At 55.0% G+C, this 26,451-nt stretch overlaps 1 long non-coding RNA gene across 1 annotated transcript; it reads left to right on the top strand.

Moving 5' to 3' along the window:
* The first annotated feature begins 3,918 nt into the window (after window positions 1–3,918).
* LOC135281542 (uncharacterized) lies at window positions 3,919–7,303 on the top strand. The gene is made up of 6 exons (XR_010348147.1): window positions 3,919–4,035; window positions 4,684–4,860; window positions 5,108–5,257; window positions 5,476–5,604; window positions 6,220–6,354; window positions 6,640–7,303. It is a non-coding gene; the product is annotated as an uncharacterized LOC135281542 (long non-coding RNA).
* Window positions 7,304–26,451: the final 19,148 nt, after the last annotated feature.

Raw genomic sequence — 26,451 nt, 5'->3', positions numbered from 1 at the left:
TCCCATGGTGCCAAGTCAGGAACTGCAGTGGGGAGTGGGGCCAGAGAGGAAAGGGCAAACAGGGATGGGCTGTTTGCAGGGGAGGGAACAGGGCTGGGCAAGAGGAAGAATTTGGTACAAAAACAAAGGGGAAAAAAAAGCAAAGGTGAAGCCAAGGAAATGCTGAGGGCAGTTTGGGGGTGGCTGTCAGGCAGCCCTGGCTCTGAGTAATAGCATCTGCAGTGGAAGAAGAATCTCCCAGCTAATGGGAACAAACTTTCTGGCTGACTGCAGAGGCCAGGACAAAGCTGAGTGGTTTCCCTGGTGTCCCCCAGCCCTTGCTGGCCCCAGGGGCTGATGGCATTTGTGCTCCCTCAGGTTCATGTCCCCACAGCAGCAGCATGGGGCTGCTCCTGCCTGCTCTGTGCAATGCAAACAGGGGCTCCTGAGCCAGTGCTGCCGTGGCTGTGCCTGCAAGGATGCGGCACCTGTGTGAGCTGGGGGAGAGGCCAGGGCTGCAGAGGGGGGATGTTGTTGGCAGCTCCATCAGGACGTTCTGGGACGCTGCCCTGGGCTGTGCAGCACACTGGGGATGGATCAGCCCCTGCTGTGCTGCTCCTTCCCGTCTCCCCCAGGGCCCTTGCAGAGCCCCAGCCATGCTGTTTGCCCCCAGCCTGCCCACGGCCAGCCTGGGGCTGCTCACCCTGGGGCTTTTCTGTGCTGAGCATTGGCCTGGCCGTGTTCTTGAGAGAGCCTGGGCAAGGAGCCTGCAGCCCCCAGGGCCTGGCCTGAGGCGTCAGCGCTGCCCCAGCAGTGCTCATGGCCTGTCCCTGCTGCAGCCCCGGCACTGCCACCCCCAGGACTGTGCCCGGCCCCGAGAGCACTCAGGCCCTGCAGCAACACCAGGGCCACCAGGGCAGCGGGGCAGGGCCACGGCAGCAGCACTGGCGACACCAAGTGCTGCTGCTGCTGCTGGGCACAGCTGCTGTGCCAGCACTGATCTGCCCCCAGCTCTGCACACAGACATTGCTGCTGCAGCTCCAGAGATGGCAAGAATAGAGGGATCTCTGGAGAAAACTCTGCTGGGAGATCCTTCAGTTCTTTTAAAGTCACTGAGAACACTGCTCCTCATTGTCACAGTCTGTGGCCACAGGGAAGGTGGAGAGAAACAAAGTCAGAAATGGCAGAAACAATCGTCTAGCTTTAGGAAGAATATTTAAAAAGGAAAACGACAGGGAAATCAAAGAACCAAAGCAAAAGAGCTATAAAAGATGACTTTTATTACAAGTGATTTGCCGAAATTGGCAATCAGTTTAATGCTTCCTAAGATGTCCAGTCATCAGTCTCCTCACTGCAGCCTTGAGCTCCTGGTTCCTCAGGCTGTAGATGAGGGGATTCAGGGCTGGAGGCACCACTGAATACAGAACTGACACTGCCAGATCCAGGCATGCAGAGGAAATGGAGGAGGGTTTCAGGTAGGCAAGTACTGCAGTGCTGAGAAATGCATTTCTCCTGCATTTTCCCTTTTCAGATTCTTTCAGTCATCTCCTGAGAGGTACAGTTTATTCTGGTGCTTTTAATGAACTGATTGTACTCTTCATTTAGATGGAGACTGTGGAATTGTTTTCAGATGTAGAAGTATCTGGACTGAAGACAGAAACAAACTCCCTGTCAGCCCACTTTCATCTTCTAGATCATTTTCAAGATGTCCTTGGGGGTGTTGGAATGATTATCACACAGCTCTCCACTTCTGGCTGCAGGCTCTGCAGATTGTTTCTCTGCATTCAGTCAGGCTTGCATTCCCTAGGAGTTCTTGGTAGCCTGTCATGTTTCCTTAGGGTAGAACAGTAACAATGAAAACCTTACCAATGGCACAAGTGCCCAGCCCACAAGGAAAAGAAAAGAACAAGCTGTCAAATTCTTCAAATATTTTTCCTGCTTTGCTGCAAGTGTTGTGCTGCACACACAGTGTGGAAAGCTGCAGTTGGTGGCACACCTTGTGACAGAAGCTGCACCTCGTTCACCAGGAAAAGTTCTTGGAAAAAGCAAACAGGACTGAGGAGAAGATTCTGGAAAAACTGAAAGAGCTTTTAAGAAATTAAATGAAAATTGAAACAATTCAAGACGTTTTTCTCGATTTATTTTTATGCTCCCCTTTTCCATCTTGCACTAGTTGTCCATCCCATTAATTCCAAACAGATCTCACCACTAAGATCCACGAGTTGGCAAGTTTTAGACATTTTAAGATACCATGACCTGCACACAGTTTGACTTCCCCTGTTTTTCTTGGAAAGCAATGCTGGAGAGGTAAGTGCAGTGTTTGTGTCAGGTACAAATTCTGCATTCAGGGAACACGCTCTGAGAGTGTTTGACCCTCAGCAGGGACAATGCACAGCAGGGACCGAGGGGATTCCTGAGCCACTGTGCAGGAGTCCAGACTCTGGCTGAACTCGGCAAAGTTCCCGTGTTTGCAGAGGCTCAGGGGCTGCCCTCGGGGAACGTGGGGCTCGGGGTGGGGGCGAGCAGGCAACGGACAAACGGACACGGGGACAAACGGCCCCGGAGCTTCAGTTGCAGCAGCGGCAGCAGCAGCAGCGGCAGCGGCAGCAGCAGCAGCAAGAGAAAAAACTTCAGATTCCGTTCTCCTCTCCCTCTCCCTCTCCCGCTGTCCCGTACCTCTCCCGCTCTCCCTTTCCCGGTCTCCCCTCCTCTCCCCGCCTCCCTCTCCCCGTGCCGGGCTGGGCCATGCCCCCGGCCCGCCCCCGGCCCCGGGCGGGGCTGCCCCGTGCCCGCCCCCGGCCGTCCCACCGAGGTCTGGTCTCAGCCCGGCTCTGGCCGTGCTGGCGCTGGCGCTGCTGGGCGGGGATCAGTGCCTGGGGCTGGGGCGGCATCGCCGGCTTTTGGCTCCGCCTGGCCCGGCCCCGGCCCCGGCCCCGGCCCCGGCCCCGGCCCCGGCCCCGACCCCGACCCCGGCCCCGGCCCCGGCTCCTCCCGGGGCCCGCGGAGGACACACGCGGCCCCGCCGCTCCCGCCGCCTCCGCTGCGGCTTGCCCGGCCCGAGCTCCGCCGCTCGGCAGCGCGGCCCCCGGCCCCGCGGCTCCCGGGTCGCGTTGCAAAGAGCGAACGCCGGGGGATGGCCGGGCCGGGGGCGGGTGAGGGGCGCTCGGGGGCCGTTGCTGGCCCCGGGCCGAGCGCTGACAGCCGCGTCCCGCCCGCAGGGAAGGCGCAGGAGGCCCTGCAGGAGAGGTACCGGCTGAGTTCCCTGCTGGGGTGCGGCGGATTCGGCAGCGTCTTCGCAGCAACGCGGCTCTCGGACGGCGCCCGGTGAGCGGCGGGGCCGGCGGCGGGCGGAGGAGGAGGGGGCGCAGGAGGAGGAGGATGGGGCTGGGCAGGGCGGGCGTTGAGCTGAGCCCGCTGCTCCCATTGGCTTGCAGATGGCCATCAAAAGGGTGCCACGGAACCGCATCTGGCATTGGAGCGAGCTGGTGAGTGAGCCGGGACAGCGGGAGAAGCCGGGCCGTGCCGGGCGGGGATGAGCCGAGCCCCGGCAGGGTGGGAGCCGCCAGGACATCCCGAGGGAGAGCGGGCGTGGGGCCATCGCAGGGCGCAGAGCATCCCGGGCTGGCTGAGGGGTTGCCCAGCCCTGGCCCAGCATCGGCCCCACTGACGGCATCGTGCTCCTCCCGCAGCCCGACGGCACCAGTGCTCCCCTGGAGGTTGTGCTGCTGGACAAGGTGTCCACTGGCTTTCCCGGTGTTGTCCAGCTGCTGGAGTGGCTTGAGCTGCCCAGCGACATTGTGATGGTGCTGGAGCGGCCAGAGCAGTCTCAGGACCTCCTGCATTTCATTCGGGCACGGGGGTTCCTGCGCGAGGAGGTGGCGCGGCAGCTGTTCCGCCAGGTGCTGGAGGCCGTGCGGCACTGCACCAGCTGCGGGGTCCTGCACCGCGACATCAAACCAGAGAACATCCTGGTTGACCTGGCCACCGGGCAGGCCAAATTGATTGACTTTGGCTGTGGAACCTACCTGCAAGAGACAGCCTACACTCACTTTGCAGGTGAGCCTACACAGGGCTGTGCTCCTGCTCCTGGCATCTCACGGCCCAAGATCTCACAGCCCAAGCTGGGTGTGGCAGCGGGGATTCTCCCTTTTGCTGTCACTCATGGGACTGAATCTGCAGCTGAGTTGCTTTAGAGCTGGGCTGGGTGGGGAGCCATCTTCCAGCCCTGCTGGCAGCCTTTGCCCACCACTCTGCCCAGGACTGGGGCTGGGCTGGTGCAGCCAGCCTGACAAAAACAGTCGTGGGTCAGGGTAGCAGAGAGGGAGGTCAGAACCTGTGCCCCAGCTGGTTTGGTGTGCAGGCAAGAGGAAGGGCTTGGACTGCTCCACTTGCCCTGTTTGTCTTGCCTTTATAATATGTTTGGGGTAATGCAGACAGGGAGAATGAGGGCATGGTTTTTCCCCAGCACGCAGTGGGTATTTCCTTTGCATGTCATGGTCAGGCCTAGCCAGGGCTTCCACTGTCCCCTTCCCACACCAGTGGCTTCTTTTGCAATCCCAAGTTTGTACACCAGTCCCAGATGCTGGTGAGAGGACAGTGGTCACCCTGTGTGCCACTGATGCAGCCCCCACACGCCCAGGGATGCTGGGGCCAGGCTCTGGGAGCAGCAGCATCCCCCTGATGAACTCCATCTGTATTCCACAGGAACACCATCATACAGCCCCCCGGAATGGACCCGCTTTGGCTGGTACCATGGCGAGCCAGCTACCATCTGGTCCCTGGGCATCCTGCTGCACGAGATGGTCTGTGGGAAGATGCCTTTCAGGAGGGGCTGGAACTTCAGCTGGGGCCAGCTCTCGCTGCCACAACAGCTCTCTCCAGGTGAATCCTCTTCTCTGGGCACAGGGGGAATACCAGTGCTGGGAGACAGCAGCGGGCTCGGGAGCATCCCGTTCTGGCAGCTGCTGAGGAGGTGGCACATGTCCTGCTCTCCCCCAAAACCAAGAATTGATGGGAAAGTTCAGGCCCAGCTCTGAGCGCATCCAGCATGGCCTGGGCAGGGAATAGTGGGGCAAAGCAGACAGGAGCCTTCTCCAGCTGACGGGCAGTTTCTGGTTTCTCTCCCCAGAGTGCCAAAATCTGATTGGGTGGTGTTTATCCATGCACCCCTTGGCCAGACCCTCATTAGAAGAGGTGTTCTGTCATCCTTGGATGCAGGATATTCATCTGCCCTAGAAGAAGGGAGAGAGCCACAGGCACACTGTGCTGCAGGGCCCTGGTAAGTTACAGCTGCACACATGCCTTGGCAATGAGAAGCAAAGAAAGCCAGCCCCTGTCACTGCACCAGGGTCATGGGATGGGAACATGCAGCCCTTGTGCTGGAGCTGAGCTGCTCTGCCCAGCCCTGGTGGCTGCCATCCAAGCAGGTTTTGCTTGTCCTGGTTCCCTGACAGCTGGGGCCCTGGACAGAGCCCTGACAGCCTGGTCTCACCCCAGGGAAGGAGAAGGAGCCCCCAGAGAAGCTGTACCGGGTGGGGCTGCTGCTGCAGGAGACAGCGAGGATGACATCAAGGATGACATGAAGGATGACAACCTCTTCCTCAACCTGGCCACCAGCAGTTGAAGGTGATGCACTTTGATTGTGGCACCTTCTTCAAAGCCAAACTCCACAGGGAATTTGCAGATGAGTCCACACCTGGGGAAATGCTCCCAGATTTGGGTATTGCCCAGCCTGGCTGGGAAGCAAAGGTTCCCCTTTTGCTGAGGCAGATGCAGCTGATCCTTCAGTCGGCTGCCCAGCTGCTTTTGGCAGGGCTGGGGGCATGGGCTGGGGTGGGTACGAAATGGGAGTGGGCTCCTGGTCCTGCCAACAGCCCCCAGCACCCACCGTGCTCCAGGCTGGGGCTGGGGCTGGGGCAGCCAGACCAACACAAACAAACCCCCATGGTGGGAGCAGAGGTGGGACTCCCAAATCTGCGCACAGGTGCTTTGCTGTGCAGGCAAGGAAGGGCTTGGGCAGCTCCACTGCCCTTGTTTGTTTGGGATCACGGTTATTGTGGGGGACAGTGCAGGGGGAAGGGAGAAAACCTGGGCTTTGCTCACACATGGCTGGGTTTTTCCCTGGCTTGCAGGGCTTGGGCCTTCCTCAATCCCCTCACAGAGATATGATTTTTACCTTTGTTCTTTTTTTCCCTTTTTGTCTGTAATCTATTTTCAACAATTTGTTGTTTGTTTTTCTAGAGTAAGCATTCTGGTTAGTCCAGTCTGGATCGGGAAGTTCTTGGGAGCAGCTGCGGCGTGGATGGGCCGTGCCCTTGGAGCAGGCTGAGGACATCGTTTGGGACCAGCTTTTCTTCCAGCCATGGATGGCATGAGGTGGGTCCCCGTGTGCTTGGCAGGGTGGGATCAGAGCTTTTGGGAGATGGCAGCGAGCACAGGAGCATCCTGCTCTGGGCAGCTGCTGAGCAGGTGGATGTGCCAAGGCTGGCTGCAGGCTGGGCACATGTCCTGCCCTCCTGCCCTGCTCCCAAAGGCAGCACTGATGGGCAGCTCTGGGCACAGCTCTGGGCACAGCCAGCATGGCCTGGGCACCACGGGCAGCTGGGACAAGGGGACAGGAGCCCTCAGCTGACGGGCAGTTTCTGCTTTCTCTCCTTGCAGCCGGGCTCTGCGGATGCTGAGGCTGCTCTGGGCTCTGCCAGGGCTCTGCTGGAGCTCAGCACCGGGCTGGAATCAGCCAAAGAAGAAATGGTGTCACCTGAAGCACAGGCTTGCTTGAGCATTTTGACAACGCAGCTCAAGTTTGCAGAGTGTACACCTCCAGAGGAAAACAAGACATCCCCCAAAAATTAAAATTGTTCAATATCTTCTGAAATGAAATCAATCTGGGATGACTCCAAATGACATTTTTCACCATGCTCAAGATGTAGCTCAGCCCTTCTCTGAACAGTTCTCTCCCCCACCTGCCTTTTACTTCTCAAATGCTCCCTTTTTTTCCCCAGTGAATTCTCAGCCCGTTGTTGTCTCCATCACTCTGTTGCCTTCCTTGATGCACCTGACCACAAGGAGGGCTGAGCCCCAGGTTTAGGGTCTCATGCTGTCACTGGCTGAGGAGCAGCAATGTCTCAGAGGTCCAGTGGGATTTTAGTGTCATTCAGAGCCACTCTCCAGCCCTCAGCTCTCGTAACTGCTGAGTTCCCACTCCCTTTTCCTGGTCCTTGCAGCAGGATGAGCTCTGTGAATCCCCTTGAGCCTCCCCACACTTCCCAACCTATGCACCCACCTCAGTGAGGCTGAAGCTGAAGCTTCTCTGTCTCCTCTGGCACTCCAGTCCAGTCCCCTGTGTGGGGAGCCCCAGTCCCAGAGCACAGCACACAGCAGTGCAGTCCGGGCTGGAGCAGCTGCCCTGCAGCCCTGGCTTGGCTGTTTGTGGCAGCTGAATGCTCCCTGTTTCCAGCTGTCCCTGCAGGATGACCCCAGGGCAGAGCCCAGCCGGGCTCCCACTGCAACCCCTGGAGCTTGGGGCAGACAGTGCTCCCAGAGCTGAGGTTCATGGGGAGCACCCGGAGCTGTGCCTCGCACTCAGTGCTGGCAAGTGTTGTGTTCTCATCTCCTGCAGCCTGAGGGGAAAACAACCTGTGCTGCCAGGCCAGCACTGCCCCTCTGGACAGGGACAAGGCAGAAGAGCATTCCCATTCCAGAGGAGCTGGTACTGAGCCTTGGCAGGGCCCGGCCCAGCTTTGCTTGGGGCAGAGGGAGAACAAGGGGCAGCTCGCTCCCAGCCCAGCCCAGGGACCCCTCCAGCCCCGGGGCTTGGGGCACTGTCAGCACCTGCTGCTCCAGCCACCGCTCCTGCTGGCCCTGACAGCAACACCCAAACTGGGGCTGATCCCGAGGGAGCAGCAGCAGGGCCTGGATCTGATCCCTGACTCTGGGGCAGGCCTGGACAAATGACCCCACAGCAGCAGCAGCAGCAGCAGCAGCAGCAGCAGCACATGGAGCTGACTTTCAGCACAGCCCCTGCCCCTCTTGCCTCCTGTGTGCAGCGGTGTCACAGCAGCCTGAGGCACCTGGGAGCCCCCAGTGCCAGCAGGGACTTGAGATGGCAGCCCTGGGCTCCTAGAGGTTGTGCAAGGAACAGAGCTGGGGACTCCCTGTCCATGAGGAGTTTCCAGATGGAAAAGGCTGCTGTGCCCAGGCAGCTCCAAGGCCACAGCAAGGAGAGTCTTGACCACTGGATCTGTGCCAGTCCCACAGTCCTGGGCAGCAGCCACTGAGCCCTGGGGGAACAGAGGGCACAGCAAGAGGGACAAAACCAGGCAAGGTCAGAGACTGGAGAGAGCCAGACCTGGGACAGGAACAGCAGCTTCACTGCACTCTTGGAGAAAGCTCCTGGCTGGTTCAAAGTGCTGAAAGGCATGAAGGACAGAGAGGAGGCCATACCAAACAATGCTCCTGTTTCCATACCCTCCCCTCTCTGTGTCCCAGAAGGAATTGGATGGACTGTGTTCTTCTCTCCGAGTTGTCTCGTTCAGCATGAGCAGCTTAGCACCAGCAGCTGAAGGAGCTGAAGCCTCAGGCCACAAGAGCTGAGCAAGAGGGGACTTTCTGAGCAAATGAGTGCTGCTAACATGGACCTAGCTGAATTCAGCAGATAGAATCATGGAATCACAGAATCCTTTCTGTTGGAAAAGACCTCTGAGCTCACCCAGTCGAGCTGGTCACACAGCAGTGCCAAACCCAGCACTAAATCACGTCCCTGAGGTGCCAAGGCCTGGACAACAGCCCTGAGCGAGGCCTGAACAGCAGGCCCTGAGCCAAAGGTGGCCTCTGGATGAACCTTCCAACCAAAGGTTATCTTTGTATCTGCTCATTAATGAAATATGCATGGTCATTAGCACTGTGATAGATGTAGCCACTCATTAGTGAAACATGTATTGACCTTTCTGTATTTAGAAGCCAGACAAGGCCATTAAATCTGACATCTGGCCTTGTTTGGGCTGAAGGATCAAAGTCACCTCCCTTGGCTCCTCCTTAGGCCCTGGCCAGGCTTTGGGAGGGACCCAAGAGGAGGATGAAACCAGATGTTCCTGCACTAGAAGTGCTGTCAGTTTGTTCATTCAGCACTGTCAGAGCTGGGCCCTCTCACAGCGAGGTTGGAGCCTCACCTGTGGCTGGAGGCACCTGCAGGAATTCCCAGTGTCCAGGAGTGGTCTGCAGCCCTTGGCTGTGACAGCTTCCCCCAGCTGCTGTGTGGATCTGGGAGATGGTGAAGTATGAGGGTAACTGGTGCTGGATCTTTCTTAATCACTGCAGGCAATATTTGGGGCTGATGGTTGGGTGCATTGCTGAGCTGCTCCTTTTGTGATCCTTTGCTGCTTTGAGGTGCAGTAAATGACACTGATTCCTTCCGTTGGAGTCTGTGCCTTTGGTGCTGACCCTGCCCACTGGTGAAACAAAACTGGCACAGTCGGGCCAGATCACAGCAAAATGTCACTTGTTAAATGTACATGTGAGGAATCGGTGCCATCAGAAATTCCCAGATGGGAAGCCCTTCCCTGGAGTTGGCTGGCTCTGGAGTGGGCTGAGGTCAGGGCACCGTGTGAGCAGTGGGGCAGTTGGTTAAAAGAGGATGAACTCCTGGATGTCTTAAAATGCATCCAAAAATTGCATATGGGAAAGGAAAAGAACTTGTGGGCTTGGGCAGATGAGGATGGATTTTGTTAACAGCACATTGGAAACAGCACCAACAAAAGGAAAATTGTTGTTGGAACACTGCCACATAGAACAACAGTAGAAGATTTTAATCTTGAGCTCAGGTTCACTTGTGCAAGTGATACTAGTAATACTAATAGTAATACTAATAGTAATACTAATACTAGTAATAAATATAACACAAAAAATTATATTTATATCTGTATAATTTAAAATGGATACTGTGAAATAAGGCTGACACTCGTAATATGTCAGCTTTGGTTGCTCACTGTAACACTAAATACCCTAGAGAAAAGGACTAGCCAAGACCCAGCTGTCAGTGGTAAACTTTGTGAGATAAAGGAGGAAGGGATGAATCTGGCTATTTTTATAGGATTTGCTGATACTGTGATGGGGAATGCTTTGTCTGTTAGTGTGAAAAATACAAAAATACAATTATTAAGTCTGCTGGGTTTTTCATATCCCAGACAATCCACAAGCTGCAGGATTGGTTGAATGGGTGAAGGGGTTATTAAAAGAGCAGTTGACAAAATGAGGAGATGGGAACCTGTCCCCATGGAGAACCCATCTCCCAGATGTGCTCCATGCCCTTAACAATGGCACACCGGGGAAATGGAAACCCCTGGCTGTGCACAGCTGCACCCAATTTGCAACTACAACCATGGGCAGTGAGACTTGGACTGCCTGGGAAATTGTTGTGGGTGTGATGGCCCCTGGCAGGGCCAGCCCAGGGGCTGCAGGGCTGGACCTTCATGCCTTGGAATTAATTAGCATAAATCAGAAGCAAATGAGAGTTATAAATACCAAAACAGTAATTCAGATTCATCCAGGACACTTTGGTTTGGTAACTGCTCACTGGAGCTTGGCCTTGAAAAGTGTTCATGTGATGGGAGGAGGAACTAATGCAGATTATCAAGGAAAAATTAAAGGAATTGTGTTAAAAATAGTGAACAAAATTGGATTATTCAACTACAGAGTAGCACTATTACTGATATTGTCAGTTTTTAAAACAATTGGAAAAAAGGACATCCGTCTCAAATCACTGCTGTTGGTGTAGATAAAGGGTTTGGATCCACCAGTCCTAATAAAGGAGCAAGAGTGTGGCTCCATAGGCCAAAAGGTCCTCCAGAGGCAGCTGAAGGAACAGCTCTGGGGAAAGACAGCACTGTTTGAATCCTGAAACCTGGGCAGGAACAATGGGAATGTGTTCCTGCAGCCAAGTGTGAGAACAAGGAGATGTTACAGGATACTATTTTACACATCCTGCCAGAACAAATCTCCCTGTTTGCCCCAATGGCCCCTTTGGAAAATGCTCTGATCCATAGGGCTCCATGTGGAGGTTGCTGTGACACTGAGGGACTTGCACACAAATTCCATCCAGGAGCCTGGGTGCCCCTCATGGACTGGGATCCAGCCCCCTTCCAGCCAAAGGGGAAAGGGCCCCACCAAGCCTTGTTATCCACAGACACCGTGCTAAATATGAACAGCAAAGGACTTGGGGGCATTGTTCTGGAATTAACATGGTGCCAGCTCCATGGACAACAGAATTATTGTTCCTAACCCAAATGAGACTGAGGAAAAAGAATGATTAACCGTGTCACTGAAGTACTGCTGATGTCTGTAAGTTGTGTCTTGAGAGTCAGCCAGAATTTTTGTTGCCACGAACACCTCTACAGTTTCCCCAAGGATTAGTCATTAAATTCTTATGAGAATGTAAAGATCAAAGTAGCCAAAATACTCAATGTAACTAATTTCTGGAAATGTTCTTAGATGATGTTGGGAGGAATGGGGTTCCCTTGGAGGGCCCAGGGAGGAGCCCTGGATCCATCAGCACCCCCCAGTGGGAAATGGGAAATCAGACCTTTGGTACTGGGAATGGGAGCTGCTGGGTGTATGGAGACTGCCCATAAACAGCTTCCTAAAGGATGGTTTAGGTCCTGTTTCCAGGCAATGCTGATGCCTCCCTTGAGGGTCCTTCAGCAACAATCACAAGGAAGAGTTGGGGCCAATAGAACATTTTCCACCCAAGGAGTGCCTTTAATCTCAGAAAACCAAAGATTCTAGTTCACCCTGTGCCCCATGTGCACTGCCTCATCCTGTGGATTTTACAGTAAAGGGCTTAATAGATTATTAGAAGAAATAGCAAATGATCCTGTTAAAATATCCAATAGCATATCCCAGGAGCTCCAACAAACACAAATGGGGCTCTACAGAACCACACAGCCTGGGATTATCTGCTTGCTGGCCAGGGAGGAACCTGGGCTCTCATGGGATAGGAATGTTGCACTGCTATCTGAGGGGTTTGAAGGCCAACACTCAGGAATCAGCTTGACAGAAAAGGCAGTAGAAGAGTGGCAGCAAGAAGAAAATTTTTCTTGGTGGCGTTAGCTTCATGGCTGCCAAATTGGAGGCTGCTGTGAAATGAATTTGTGGCAGTCATTGTATTCATTACAGTGTGTGCACTTGGTGTGTTATGATTCCATGTTACAGTTGTTGTGACACTGTGCTGGAAATGGAGTACTGAGACTTGTCTAAAAATTGACACAGTCTAAAGAAAAAGGGGACATTTGATAAAATAACAGAGAATAGCAACTATTTAGGGCTGTTTTAAAAGGAATGTGAATTATAGCTCTGAGTAATGAATTTGAACAGCACTTAATGGAAGAACAAGATGCAATGCCTTTATGACTAATTCCTAAATCTAAACTATGTTGTTGAAAGAATTGTTATGAAGGTGATAGTTCATCTGCAGGTTAAAGGACCCAATTGAAGTCCTGAGGCCTCAACACCAGATCCTGTGTCAGGCCTGGACACCAGGCCCCAAGGCAAACCTGACCTCTAGATGAACCTTCCAACCAAAGGTCATCTTTGTATCTGCTCATTAATGAATCATTATTAGCAATATGATCTCTGTATGTGTTCATTGGTGAAATGTGGATTTACCTTTGTGTATTTAAAACTCAGACAAGGCCCCATCTGGCCTTGTTCGGGGGCTGAAGGATCAAAGTCACCTCCCTTGGTTCCTCCTTAGGCCCTGGCCAGGCTTTGGGAGGGACCCAAGAGGAGGATGAAACCAGATGTTCCTGCACTAGAAGTGCTGTCAGTTTGTTCATTCAGCACTGTCAGAGCTGGGCCCTCTCACAGCGAGGTTGGAGCCTCACCTGTGGCTGGAGGCCCCTGCAGGAATTCCCAGTGTCCAGGAGTGGCTCTGCATCCCTTGGCTGGGGCAGCTTCCCCCAGCTGCTGTGTGGATCTGGGGGATGGTGAAGCCTGAGGGGAACAGGTGCTGGATCTTTCTTAATCACTGCAGGCAATCTTTGGTGGTGATGGTTGGGTGCATTGCTGAGCTGCTCCTTTTGTAATTTCGGAATTTACATCGTATAAATTAGACAATTCCTTCAGTTGGTGTCTGTGTCTTTGGTGCTGACCCTGCCCACTGCCAAAACTGACCCTGTGGGCTCCACAGAACCAAGGGGCCCTTGTGACAGTGCAGGGCCTCCTGTAACCAGGGGACCATGGTGACCCTGTGGGGCTTAATGGAACCAAGAGGCCCTTGTGACACTGTGGGGACTCGTGGGGACAAGGGTCCATCATTTTCCTCTCCCTGGCACTGCCCAGTTCAGCCATTCCCTGCCCCTGCCCCAGCCCAGCAGAGCAGCAGAGTCAGGTCTGGCCCTGCAGCAGGAACTGCAGGCACTGGAGGTCAGGGACAGCCACTCTGGGTCTGGAATGCTCAGCAGATGCTCAGCTCGGGCAGCTCCTGCAGCCCCAGGGCCAGCCCCGCTGCCCAGCCCAGCAGCAGAGTTGGCCCCGGGGCTCCTCAGGCAGCTCCTGCTGGCCCAGGGACAGGCCAGCCTCTTGCCAGGGCTCCTCTGCACACCCACGGGCTCCTGCTCTGCTCCTGGCCCATGCCAGCTGCCCCCAGAGCCTTTCCCAGGGGAACACATCTGTGCTGGCCCCAGCAGCCATTGCTGCAGCCCCTGCCCTGCTGCCCAGAGCCCCGAGCTGGGGCTGCTGCTCTGCAGAGCACGGGGGCTGTGCTGCCCGGGGCCCTGGGCTGCCTCTGCTGGGCTCTGTGGCTCAGCCTGGCACACAGAGGCAGCTGATGGTGCTCCCTGCACTGACCCCCTCCCACACAGGCTCTGCGGGGCCATGGAGGGGGCTCAGAGGTGCCTGCCTTGTGCCAGGGCTGCCAGAGGGGATTGGGGCTGTCCTGGATCCTCCTGGGGGAGTTCCCTGAGGGTCAGAGCAGGCAGTGCCCAGACTCCTTTCCCTGGGCCTGCTGTGTCCCTGGGCTGCAGAGCTCTCCTGGCTCACAGCAGACATTCAGTCCTTGATCTCGGGGTGAGCCCAGCCTGGCCAGGCCTGTGCCCAGTGAGCTCCACTCCCTGCTGGTCCCTGGCACACACTGTCCCTGCAGGTCCCCTGTGTTCTCCTGGCAGCTCCCAAGGCCCTCCAGACAAACCTTGCCCTGCCATCAGCCCTGGCACAAGCTGCAGAGCCCCAGGAAGGTTCACAGCTCAGACCATTCAGCATCTGATGGGCACTGGCCATCAACAAGCAAAACCTGACCCAGACCTGAGTCCCCTGAAGGCCCCAGTGAGACCCTGATCTCATCCCACTGAGCCCTGGGAGAACAAGGAACACAAGGAGCCTCTTGAGTGTCCTGAGAGTGACTCTGGAGGGGAGCAGAGCCTTCCTGCCCTGTGCTCAGGAGGTGCCCTTTGCTGGTGGAGCTGCTGTGCTGGAGCCCAGCTGTGTCCCAGCAGTGCCCATGGCCTGTCCCTGCCTGAGGGCACAGCACGGACACGCAGCAGGACAGTGACCAAGCTGCCAGAGCACTCCGGCCTTGCCCCCACAGCAGGGCTGGGAAGGGGAGTGTGGAGTTGAGCAGAGCAGATGTGGAAAGAGGCAAGGCCATTGTCCCTGGCGGTGCTGCTGTGCTGGGAGCCCCTTCCCTCCACCTCTGCTCATAGGCACTGCCCCTGCAGAGCCAGAGAAGGGCTGAGGAAATGCCTTGGACACACAAGCCAGGGAAATCACTTATTTTTATTGAAATGCTTAAGAAAAAAACCTCCTGAAAGTCTTTGTGTTGCAAAAGAAAAGCAGATGTTAATCTAAAAATGCTGAGTAGTACTCCAGTAATTTATAAAAATATTATAGCACCAGAAAAATAGTAAGGAAAAGTTCCAATGAAGAAATGGACAAATAGGAAAAAGAATGGTCAACATTGTCGAGATTACATTCTGAAGGTTCTGAGCAGAAAAAAAGATAGTTTATTGATTCTGAAAAGATACAGTCATTATTTTCCTCAAGGTACCCTTGAGCTCCTGGTTCCTCAGGCTGTAGATGAGGGGGTTCAGGGCTGGAGGCACCACCGAGTACAGAACTGACAGTGACAGATCCATGGATAGGGAAGAGATGGAGGGCGGTTTCAGGTAGACAAATGTGCCAGAGCTGATAAACAAGGACACCACAGCCAGATGAGGGAGGCAGGTGGAAAAGGCTTTGTGCCGTCCCTGCCCAGTGGGGATCCTCAGCACAGCCCTGAAGATCTGCACATAGGAGAAAACAATGAACACAAACCCACCAAAATATAGAAGACCACCGAGCACAAGAAGCCCAAGTTCCCTGAGGTAGGAATTTGAGCAGGAGAGCTTGAGGATCTGGGGGATTTCACAGAAGAACTGGCCCAGGGCATTGCCATGGCACAGGGGCAGGGAAAATGTATTGGCTGTGTGCAGGAGAGCATTGAGAAAGGCACTGGCCCAGGCAGCTGCTGCCATGTGGGCACAAGCTCTGCTGCCCAGGAGGGTCCCGTAGTGCAGGGGTTTGCAGATGGACACGTAGCGGTCGTAGCACATGATGGTCAGGAGGCAAAACTCTGCTGAGATGAAAAACACTAAACTAAATAGCTGTGCAGCACATCCTGTGTAGGAGATGTTCCTGGTGTCCCAGAGGGAATTGTGCATGGCTTTGGGGACAGTGGTGCAGATGGAGCCCAGGTCGCTGAGGGCCAGGTTGAGCAGGAAGAAGAACATGGGCGTGTGCAGGTGGTGGCCGCAGGCTACGGCGCTGATGATGAGGCCGTTGGCCAGGAGGGCAGCCAGGGAGATGCCCAGCAAGAGGCAGAAGTGCAGGAGCTGCAGCTGCCGCGTGTCTGCCAATGCCAGCAGGAGGAAGTGGCTGATGGAGCTGCTGTTGGACATTTGCTGGGACTGCACATGGGGACCTGTTCAAGGAGGAGACAGTGACAAGTCAGGGGAGACTTTCCTGAGCAATGTCCAAGCCCCTTCTCCCAGCCCTGCCCCTGCTGCTCTGTGCCACTCAATTTTCCTTTTCTCATAGCCCTTCCTTCTGCCCTGTGCCTGGAGCTCTGCTGGGATCCAGCCACATTGCTGTGATGAGTGGGAGCTCTGCCCATGGACACCGAGGGGTCAGCTCTGCTCTGCAGCTGTGGGGTCATGGGAACAGGGACAGGGGCCAGTCCTGGGCTTGGATTTCATCAGCCCAAGCTGCTCCTGAGGCAGAGGAGCTCTGCAGCACCTACTGTCCCAGGGCTAAGGAACAGTGGCAGCCAAAGGCAGTTTGAGAGGGTTTCCTGCTGTGCCCAGGGAGATCAGAGAGAACTGAGCAATGCAAGAGCAGTGGCTGTGACTCAGTGAAGGGTGAGGGGAGCTGCTCTGTCACCCCATCTGTCCCCATCTGCCCTTTTGAGATCCAGGGCAGTTCCTGTGTTCCCCTGGAAATCGGCCTGCCACAGCTGAGAGCAGAGGGACCCACAGCAGAGCAAACTGGCTCAGCCTTTCTCAGAGTCTCAGCCCCACTCTGGCCAAGGACACTCCTGTCCCTCAGTGTCCCCTGGAGGCAGCTCACAGCTTGGATGGCATCCCAAGGACACACCAAGGGTCATGTCCATGGCATTGCTTGAGGAGAGTCGGCTCATTGCCAGCCTGCCCTGCCCAGAGCTCCCCGGGCACAGGGAGCTGGGACACCCCAGTGCTGAGCTCAGCCTGCACAGGAGGAGCCCAAGGGCTGGGCCTGACCCTGCAGCTGGAACTGCCATCCCAGAGAGACCCTCAGCAATGCCAGGAGCACCTGGGCAAGGTGAGGAGAGAGAGAGCCGGGCCTGAGGAAAAGCCTTTCACTGCCCAGCCCTGCCCAGCCCCTGCCAGGCAGCACCAGGGCAGGGCAGTGGCCCTCAGGCCCTGTCAGCAGGAATAGGCACATGGCAGGAGAGATGCCCTTCATCTCTGGGGCAGCTCTGCCAGCACAGGAGGGACTGAGGGGCCCCGAGCCCCCGGGCTGAGGGCTGTGCTGGCTGGGAGGGGACACAAGAGCTGTGCTGCTCAGGGCAGTGTCTGCCCTGCAGGGCAGGGCTGGCAGTGCCACATCTGCCCTGCAGCAGGGCTTCCCTCAGCACTGCCTCCCTCCCTCCCTGCCCACGGCTCTGCTGCTGGAGCTGTCCCTGCCCGAGCTGCTCCTGTGGCCCCGGGCTCCTTCCCTGCCAGAGCTGCCAGAGCCCAGCCCAGCCCCTGGGCCAGCTCTGCCCTGCAGCTGCTCAGGGCTGCAGGGATTAAAGAACAGCTCCCCCAGCCTGGGCACCATGGAAAGGTGATGCTGGATGAGCCTGGAGGCTGGGGAGGAGGGGGGCACTTGCTGAGGTTCCCAGAAAAACTCAGGGTAATTGTTTAAGAGCCCCAGCCCCTTCTCTGTCCTGCACAGCTGAGTTTCCATTGCCACCAAGCTGAGCCAGGGAAAAGTGGGAGCACAGATTCAGGAAAGCAGAGACCCAAGCAGGAGACCCCTGCCCTGAATGAGCTCATGAAAAGTCCCCTCAGGAATGAGCTGGGCGTGAGCTGGAGCTCTGAGCAGCCCTGGCCCACACAGCACCCTCTCCACAGCAGCAGGACCTGCCCTGGCAGGAGTCACTCCTTGCCCCCACAGCTCTCCTGCAGCATCCATGGGGAGCTGCCAGGCAGGCTGAGAGCTGCCCCTGGCAAGTGGCACATCCCCTGGGCTGGCCAAGAGCCCTGAGGGCTGCAGGCCCTGCTCTGCAGGACAGCCCTGGCAGTCCTGGCTGCAGCCCCAGCTTCACCCCCTGCAGCCGTCCCTGGCAGCAGGAGCCGTCCTGCCCTGTCCCTCTGAGGGTGCCCAGGGCAGCTCCGCTCTGCAGCACATCCTCTTTCCTGCTCCCCTGCCACAGAGAAATTGGGAGAGTCCTCCTGGCACATCCCCCAGGCTGTGGGGTGTGCCAGCTTCAGGAGATCCCTCCAGGAGCACAGGGGACATTGCCCTGCATCCACTGACTCACCATGTGGAGGGCTGTGAAGATCTTTCCCCAAGTGAAGTTTCAGCTCAATGACTTCCTCAGCCTGTCTCTGCCTGCCTCCTGTCTCCTCAGTGCCTGCAGGGAGAGCCCTCAGCCCTGCTGGGCTGGGAGAGGAGCTGGTCCTGGGAAGAGCTGTTCCTTTAAAGCTCAGCAGCACAGACACAGAACAAAGACTTTAATGACCCTCTTGGGACTTGGGTGTTGTTTACATCAGACTCAGTCCCTGAGAGAGACTTCCAAAGACTTCTCCAGAACTCAAAGTTAAATTGAAACTCCAAAGTTTCAATTATTTTAATGGGTCCCACTGAGGGACATGACTGAGAAAGTGTCCCAGTTAGAGCAGAACACTGGAGGCAGTGATGACAACTGGGGACAAACAAGGCAAAGGTGTCTCTGATGCTGAGCAAACCTGGATGTGTTTCAGGAATGCAAAGGGCCAAGGCCTGAGCCCCAGCCCCTGGCCAGGCAGATCCTGTCCCTCCCTCCTTGCTCAGGGCTCTTCCCGGGATGGGCACTGGGATGTGGGGATGTGCAATGCCAAGGGCAGCACCATGGGCTGGCCCCTGCCAGGCTGCTGAGCAGGGACAAGCAGCCACCCTGTGATGTCACACAGCTCCTCGGATGTCACACAGCCATCTGTGATCTCATACAGCATCCTGTGATATCACAGAGCACCCTGTGATGTAACACAGCCACCTGTGATGTCACAGCCCACTCTGGGATGTCATACAGCACCCTTGTTTTGTCACAGAGCCAATTCTGGGATGTCACCCTGGAATGTCATGCAGCTGCATTGTGATGTCCCAGAAGACTCTGTGATGTCAGAAAGTTGCTTTGGGATGTCACAGTCTGTTCTGTGATGTCACAGTCTTCTCTATGATGTTGCACAGCCACCTAGTGATGTCACAACCCACTCGCTGATGTCACAGAGCCACCAGCTGTTACGTCTGGATCTGCTCTATGGCCTCATACCCTACTCCATGATGTCACAGACAGCTCTGTGATGTCACAACCCCCTCAGTGATGTCACAAAACCCTCTCTGTGATGTCATGCTGCCACTCTGTAATGTCACAGCACACACTTTGACCTCAGTCTCCTCTATTATGTCATACAGATACGCCATGATGTCACAGCCTGCTCTGTGTTGTCACAGTCTCCTTTATGATGCTGCAGCTGCTCAGTGACCTCACACAACAAACTCTGTGATGTCATAGCCCAACCTGTGACCTCACACAGCCCACTCTGTGCTGTCACACAGCCCCTTGCTGACATCACAGCTGCCCTGTGCCTCCATGACACAGCCACAGAGGTGCCGCTGTGACACAGCCCCCTCTGGGACATCCCCCAGCCCCTGCAAGTGCTGAGCCCCTGTCAACTCTGGCTGTGCCCTGCTGGTGTCCCTGAGCTGCCCTGGCAGTGCCCCAGCCCTGCTGGGCTGTGCCCAGGAGCTGCTCCTGGCCAGAGCTGTCTCTCTGCAGCGCTGCCGTTGCCAGGAGCTGCCTCTGGGCCAGGAGCCCGGCCCAGCTCAGCAGCACAGACACAGCACAAGGACTTTAATGACCCTCTGGGGCTTTGCTGCTCTTTGCATCAGACTCAGTCCCTCAGAGTGTGCTCAAAAAGCTTCTCAAGAACTCCAAGTTAAGCTGAAACATAGACATTTCTTGTAGTTTAAATGGGGTCCACTGAGGGACATAACTCATGTGAAAGTGTCCCCAGGTTTCAGGTAGAGCAGAACAATGGAGGCAGTGATGACAGCTTCAGACAAGGAAGGGAAACGTGCCTCTGGTGCTGAGCAAGCCTGGATGTGTTTCAGGAATGCAAAGGGCCAAGGCCTGAGCCCCAGCCCCTGGCAAGGCAGATCCTATCCCTCCCTCCTTGCTCAGGGCTCTTCCTGGGATGGGCTCTGGCTTGTGGGGATGTGCAATGCCAAGGGCAGCACCATGGGGCGGCCCCTGCCAGGCTGCTGGGCAGGGAAAAGGAGGCAATGAGGCTCCAGGCCTGCAAGGGTCACTTGTCTCCTGCTCCTGGCTCAGGTCCAGGGCCAGCAGCCATGGCCAAAGTGCTGCCCAAGTTGGCTCTGTCAGGGCCTTGCAGCTGCTGCCCATCCCTGTGCCCTGTGCGGCCCAGGCTGTCCTACGGTGTCCCTGCCCTGCGCCTCTGTCCCTGCAGGCTGTCGTCATCCCCCGGCTGCCCCACCTGGCTGGCCCCTTCCTTTGCTGACAGCTCTGCCTCCTGCCTGCCTCCTGCCTGCCTCTGCCTGCCCACACAAAACCTTGGGCTGCTCCAGGCTCCTTCTGGGGGATGTGTTGCACCACAGCCCTGCCCTGGCAGGGAAATTCCTTTCTCCTGGTGTCCACTTCAGGCCTCCTCAGCTGCTCTTGCTGCCATTATCTTTCTCAGGATCATTTAAATATGAAGCTCCAGCCTCTCTGAAACCACCCTTCAATCCCTCCCAGGCTATTCCTGTTCTGTCCTCAGTCTCCACACCACTGAGCCCAGAGCCCTAAGCCCCTCCCTGCTGGTTTTGTGATGAGGCCTCCAAACCCCATCTTGGGAGATGTTTGGGTCCTCTCCAAGATGTGTGAAAATGGAAAAATAGTGGTCAAAGTTACGTTCTCCCAAATCTTGCAGTGACAGAACAAGGCTCAATATCTCTAAACCGAATGAGGGTGGATTTACATTTGTTAGAAAGAGGAAATATTTTACAGTTATGAGCGAGGCAGGAAACTGCAACTCCTTTTCCAGATAAGTGAATGCCCCATCCCAGGAATTGCCCATGATCAGGAGCTTTGTGCAACCTGACCCAGTGAAACCCTCTTATCCCCAAGGACAGAATTCCTGTTGTGTGGGTTCTCTGATGTGCTGGGTGCCCTCACAACGCTTCTGGCCAGAATGTCTGCTGAGGGCAGCCAGGCTGCTGCAGGGGCAGTGACCTCACAGCCATCACCATGGCAGCCCTGTGCCCTGGGCCTGGCTCTCCCCTTTCCTCTGCCCCTGCCTTGTCTCTGCTGGCATGAAGAGTTTTGTCATTCATATCTTGTGCCCAAGGTGCTGGGGCCAATGGCTTCCCAGGCAGGCTCCTGGAACAGAAGTGGCTTTTCAGAGCCCAGGCAGAAATGAGCCCTGAGGCAGCAGCTCTGCAGTGCTGGCCACCAGGCCGGGCTGCCAAGGGAGGCTTCTGGCCATGCCCTGCAAGCAGCTGCTGCTGCCAAGGTGCCTTTGGTGCCTCAGGCTCTGCCTGGCACAGCTCCCAGCACGGCACTCTGCCCTTGTGCCCGAGCCCTTCCCTGTGCTGGGGCTGGCCTGGGCCTTTTCCTGCAGCGGGACCTGCCCTGCTCCTGGCACAGGAAAGGCAGTTCCTGCTGGAGCAGGAGGCTCTGCCTGCAATGGGCTCCAACAACTCCTGCAAGGCCCTGTTGACTTCAAAATTGCTTCCTGGAGCACTATATTCTAATAACTGTTATAATTCCAGTACTGTGGTTAAGATCTTTCTGACTAATCATGATCACAATCCATCAGGGCTGTATTTATATAAATTTATCTGGTATTCCATCGTTAATCGTGTGGGACAAATTGCATTATGGTTCAATTCCACCTCTCCAATCTTTTATACATAAACCTTTGACAAAGTCTGGGGCTGGGATTGGATGCAGCCTCTCCCAGTCTCCTCTCTTAGAAGGAATTTTAGAAGTCTAGGGGTCCTGCAGGGATTTGAGGTTCCATGGTGGCTGTTGGAAGTAATTTCTCCACATCATGTCTCAACAGGAGTTTCTCCAATAAAGAAATGAAGCTTTGCCTGAAGCTCCCACTGTGCCCATGACAGGAACCCCTGTGAGTGTCTGGAACATCCCGGCTCTTTGGCAGCCTGGGGACTCCTGGAATGTCACTGGGGAGCCCCTGTGAGTGCCTGTGACAGATTGGTGCCTTTGCAGCCCAAGGTGCCCTGGGATGTCACCATGGAATGGCTGTGACTGCCACTGAGCACAGGGCTCTTTTTCATCCCCAGAAACCCCTGGGAGGTGTCCATGGAGCCCCTGTCTCTGCCTGTGACATTCCAGCTCTTGAACAGCCTGCTTGGGGCATAGTGATCATGAAACTATAGAATTCTCAATAATTGGTGAAATAAGGAGGAATATCAATAAGATCTCTACACTGGACTTCCGGAGGGCAGACTTTGGCCTGTTTAAAAGACTTATCCAGAGAATTCCTTGGGAAACAGCCTTTAAAAACAAAGGAGTCCAGGAGGGATGGGTGTGCTTCAAAGCAGAGATCTTGAGGGCACAAGAACAGACTGTCCCTGTGTGCTGAAAGATGAGTAGACGAGGCAAACGTCCAGTCTGGATGAGGAATGAGGTTTTGAAGGAACTTAGAAATAAGAAAAAGATGTATCATCTTTTTAAGGAGGGAGTGATTTCTGAGGAATTATTTAAGGGTGCTGCCAGGGCATGTAGAAAAAAAATTAGGGAGGCCAAAGCTCAGTTTGAACTCAACTTGGCAACTTCTGTTAAAAATAATAAAAAAAGTTTTTACAAATATATTAATGGTAAAAGGAAGGGTATAACCAACCTCGGTTCCTTATTGGATGGAGCAGGCAAACTAGTTACTAAAGATGCAGAAAAGGCGGAAGTGCTTAATGTTTTTTTCACCTCAGTCTTTAGTGGTAAGACAGCTTATCCTCATGACAACTGTCCTCTAGGGTTGGTAGGTGGTGCCAGGGATCAGAATGGTCCTCTTATTATCCAAGAGGAGGCAGTCAGAGAACTGCTGGGACACTTGGATATTTATAAATCAACGGGACCATATGGGATCCACCCTAGGATGATGAGGGAGCTGGCAGATGAGGTTGCCAAGCCGCTCTCCATCATTTACCAGGAGTCGTGGCTCACTGGTGAGGTTCCAGATGATTGGAAACTGGCCAATGTGACACCTGTTTACAAAAAAGGTGGGAAGGAGGATCCTGGTAATTACAGGCCAGTTAGCCTGACCTCAGTACCAGGTAAGATAATGGAACGGTTCATACTAAGTGCTATCACACAGCACTTACAAGATGGCCGGGGTATCAGAGCGAGTCAGCATGGGTTTATGAAGGGTAGGTCATGTCTGACCAACCTGGTCTCCTTCTATGACTAGGTAACTCGTCTGATGGATGCAGGAAAGGCTGTGGATGTTGTCTATTTAGACTTCAGCAAGGCCTTTGATACTGTCTCCCACAGCACACTCCTGGAAAAGCTGGCAGCCCGTGGCTTGGATAGGAGCACTCTTGGCTGGGTTAGGAACTGGCTGGATGGCCGGGCCCAGAGAGTGGTTGTGAATGGTGCTGCATCCAGATGGCGACCAGTTACCAGTGGTGTCCCTCAGGGGTCTGTACTGGGACCAGTTCTATTTAATATTTTTATTGATAACATGGATGAGGGCATCGAGTCCTTCATTAGTAAATTTGCAGACGACACTAAGCTGGGAGCTTGTGTTGATCTATTGGAAGGAAGGAGGGCTCTGCAGGGAGACTTAGATCGGTTGGATGGATGGGCAGAGTCCAACAGTATGAAGTTTAATAAGTCTAAGTGCCAAGTTCTGCATTTTGGCCACAAAAATCCCCTACAGCGTTACAGGCTGGGGACGGTGTGGCTGGACAGTGTTCAGGCAGAAAGGGACCTGGGGGTGCTGGTTGACAGCCGATTGGATATGAGCCAGCAATGTGCCTTGTTGGCCAAGAAGGCCAACGGCATCCTGGCCTGCATTAGGAATTGTGTGACCAGCAGGAGCAGGGAGGTCATTCTCCCCCTGTACTCGGCACTGGTGAGGCCACATCTTGAGTACTGTGTCCAGTTCTGGGCCCCTCAATTTAGGAAGGATATTGAGATGCTTGAGCGTGTCCAGAGGAGAGCAACAAGGCTGGTGAGGGGCTTGGAAAACAAGCCCTACGAGGAACGTTTGAAGGAACGGGGGTTGTTTAGCCTGGAGAAGAGGAGGCTTAGAGGTGACCTTATTGCTCTCTACAACTTCCTGAAGGGAGGTTGTAGACAGGTGGGGGTCGGTCTCTTCCACCGGGCAGCAACTGACAGAACAAGGGGACACAGTGTCAAGCTACGTCAGGGAAGGTATAGGTTAGATATTAGGAAAAAATTTTTCACTGAAAGAATAATAAAGCACTGGAATTGTCTTCCCAGGGAGGTGGTGGAATCACCATCTCTGGATGTGTTTAAAAAAAGACTGGACATGGCACTTGGTGCTATAGTCTAGTTGAGATGTTAGGGCATAGGTTGGACTTGATGATCTTAGAGGTCTCTTCCAACCTCATTATTCTCTGATTCTGTGATTCTGAGACTTTTGGAAAGTCCCCATGGAACCCTTCTGAGGGCCTGTGACAAATCTGATCCTTAGCAGGCAACCATCACCAGGACCCTGTTGCTATGGGTCATGGGATCCCAGATCCACAGAACTGGCTGAGCTGGGAGGGACCCATCAGGATCCTGGAGTCCAACTGCTGGCCCTGCACAGGACACCCCAACAATGCCAGCCTGGGCCTGGCAGCGCTGTCCAAATGCTGCTGGAGCTCAGAGAGCCCTGGAGCTGGGAGCCTTCCCTGGGGAGCCTGGGCAGTGCCCCAGCAGCCTCTGGGGAGAAACCTTTTCCTGAGATCCATCCTCAGACTGCCCCGACTCAGCTGCAGCCGTTCCCTCCAGTCCTGTCCCTGGGCACCAGAGGGAAGAGGTTCCCACAGCCCCAGCCAGGGACCCGCTCCCAAGGCTGTTGCCATGGCCACCACAGCTGGGACCAGCTGGGATGCTCGGTTTCCACAAGCTGGGGTTTAGGAATGGGATTCCCCAATGTCCTGCTCCGCTAAAACCGCACTGCCGCTCGCTGCCCTCCCACCTCCCATGGAAATAACAAAAGGCAAAGATCCTGGCCTGGGATAAGAACAATTTATTTGGAACAGCAACGAGATAAAGAACAAACAGGAACAGAAACAATATTGACAACAGAAGGGTTTTAAAAAAGGGAAAACTACAACACAACTGACTGCATCTTCCTGGCCATAATTTCCTCCTGCCTGGGAAGGACACCCTTCTCCTCAGGGGGAGATAGAGAGAGAGAGAGTCCCTTTCCTGCCCCTGGCAATGACCTGAGGTCAGAGTGAATGTAATGACACAGCCCTGGCCAGACCCTCATGTTCTTCAGGCTCACATCATGTCATTGGCAGGGGCAGGAAAACGAACAGGTGTCTTTCCAGCATGGATCACAGTGAACACGTATCACCAGGGCTCTTCCAAACGTGGTTCTCCCATGGGGGATGAAGTTGGAGCAGTGCACAAAGCTCTTCCTGCAGTTGCAGCATTTGCATGTCTTCCCTTACTGGTGACTGTGTTGGTGTCTGCTCAAATGAGAGCTCTGGGTGAAGCTCTTCCCACACTGGGGACACTCATAGGGCCTCTCCCCAGTGTGGATATGCCGGTGGGTGACAAGGTGGGAGTTGCGGTTGAAGCCCTTCCCGCAGTCAGAGCAGCGGAAGGGCCTCTCATCTGTGTGAATCCGCTGGTGGCAGAGGAGGTTGGAGCTGGTGTGAAACCTCTTCTGGCACTCAGGACACTCATAGGGCCTCTCCCCAGTGTGGATGCGTTGATGCCTGACAAGTTCTGAGCTGCAGCTGAAGCCCTTCCCACACTCCCCACACTCACAGACCCATTTCCCAGTGTGGATCATCTGGTGGCGGATCAGGGTGCTGCTCTGCCTGAAGCTCTTCCCACACTCCAAGCACTTGTAGGGCTTCTCCCCATCAGGAAGCTGCTCATGGACCACCAGCTCCGATCCCTGGCTGAAGCTCTGTCCACCTTCCTGGCACAGGGTGGATCTTTCCTCCTCAGAGCACCCTGGGCTGGGATTGAAGCCCCTCCTCCTGCAGGATCTCAGGGAATTTTCCTCCTTGTTAGATTCCTGTGCCATGGAGCCGCTCAAATCTGCCTCTTCCATGAGGTTCTGCCATGGGGATTTGTCCTCCCTGGTCTCTATTCTCAGCTTGTCTGAGGAAGGCAGGGCAAGGAGAGCATTGGATTTGCTTCCGTGCCAGAGGGAAGGGGAAGGAAATCCTCCCAGTGCATCCCTGGCAGGACAGTGTTGGCAGTGGGGCTGTCCTGCAGCCTTGGGCTGTGCTGGGCAGGGAGATGAAGCAGGAGAGATAAGGAAAGGGGCCCTGACTTCCTCCTCACCTGCCTGAGTGTCTCGAGGCATCTTCCACTTCCTCGCAGCCTTCTCCTCCATCTGGCAGTGGGTTTGGGATGTGAAATTCTGTTTTGAGTGGAAAACAAGAGATTAATGCATTAAGTTTTGTACTGGTTTGAGGTCAAACCAGGGGGAGATTTTAAGCCAGAATTACAATTTAATAAGAAAATTAAGATCAAGGCAATGATACAGAAACACTGCCTTAAAC

The sequence above is a fragment of the Passer domesticus genome, chromosome 15 (genome assembly GCF_036417665.1).
Source record: "Passer domesticus isolate bPasDom1 chromosome 15, bPasDom1.hap1, whole genome shotgun sequence".
NCBI classification, from domain to species: domain Eukaryota; kingdom Metazoa; phylum Chordata; class Aves; order Passeriformes; family Passeridae; genus Passer; species Passer domesticus.
Note: the sequence above shows the minus strand (reverse complement) of the source record. Positions and strands in the feature narration are given on the sequence as shown.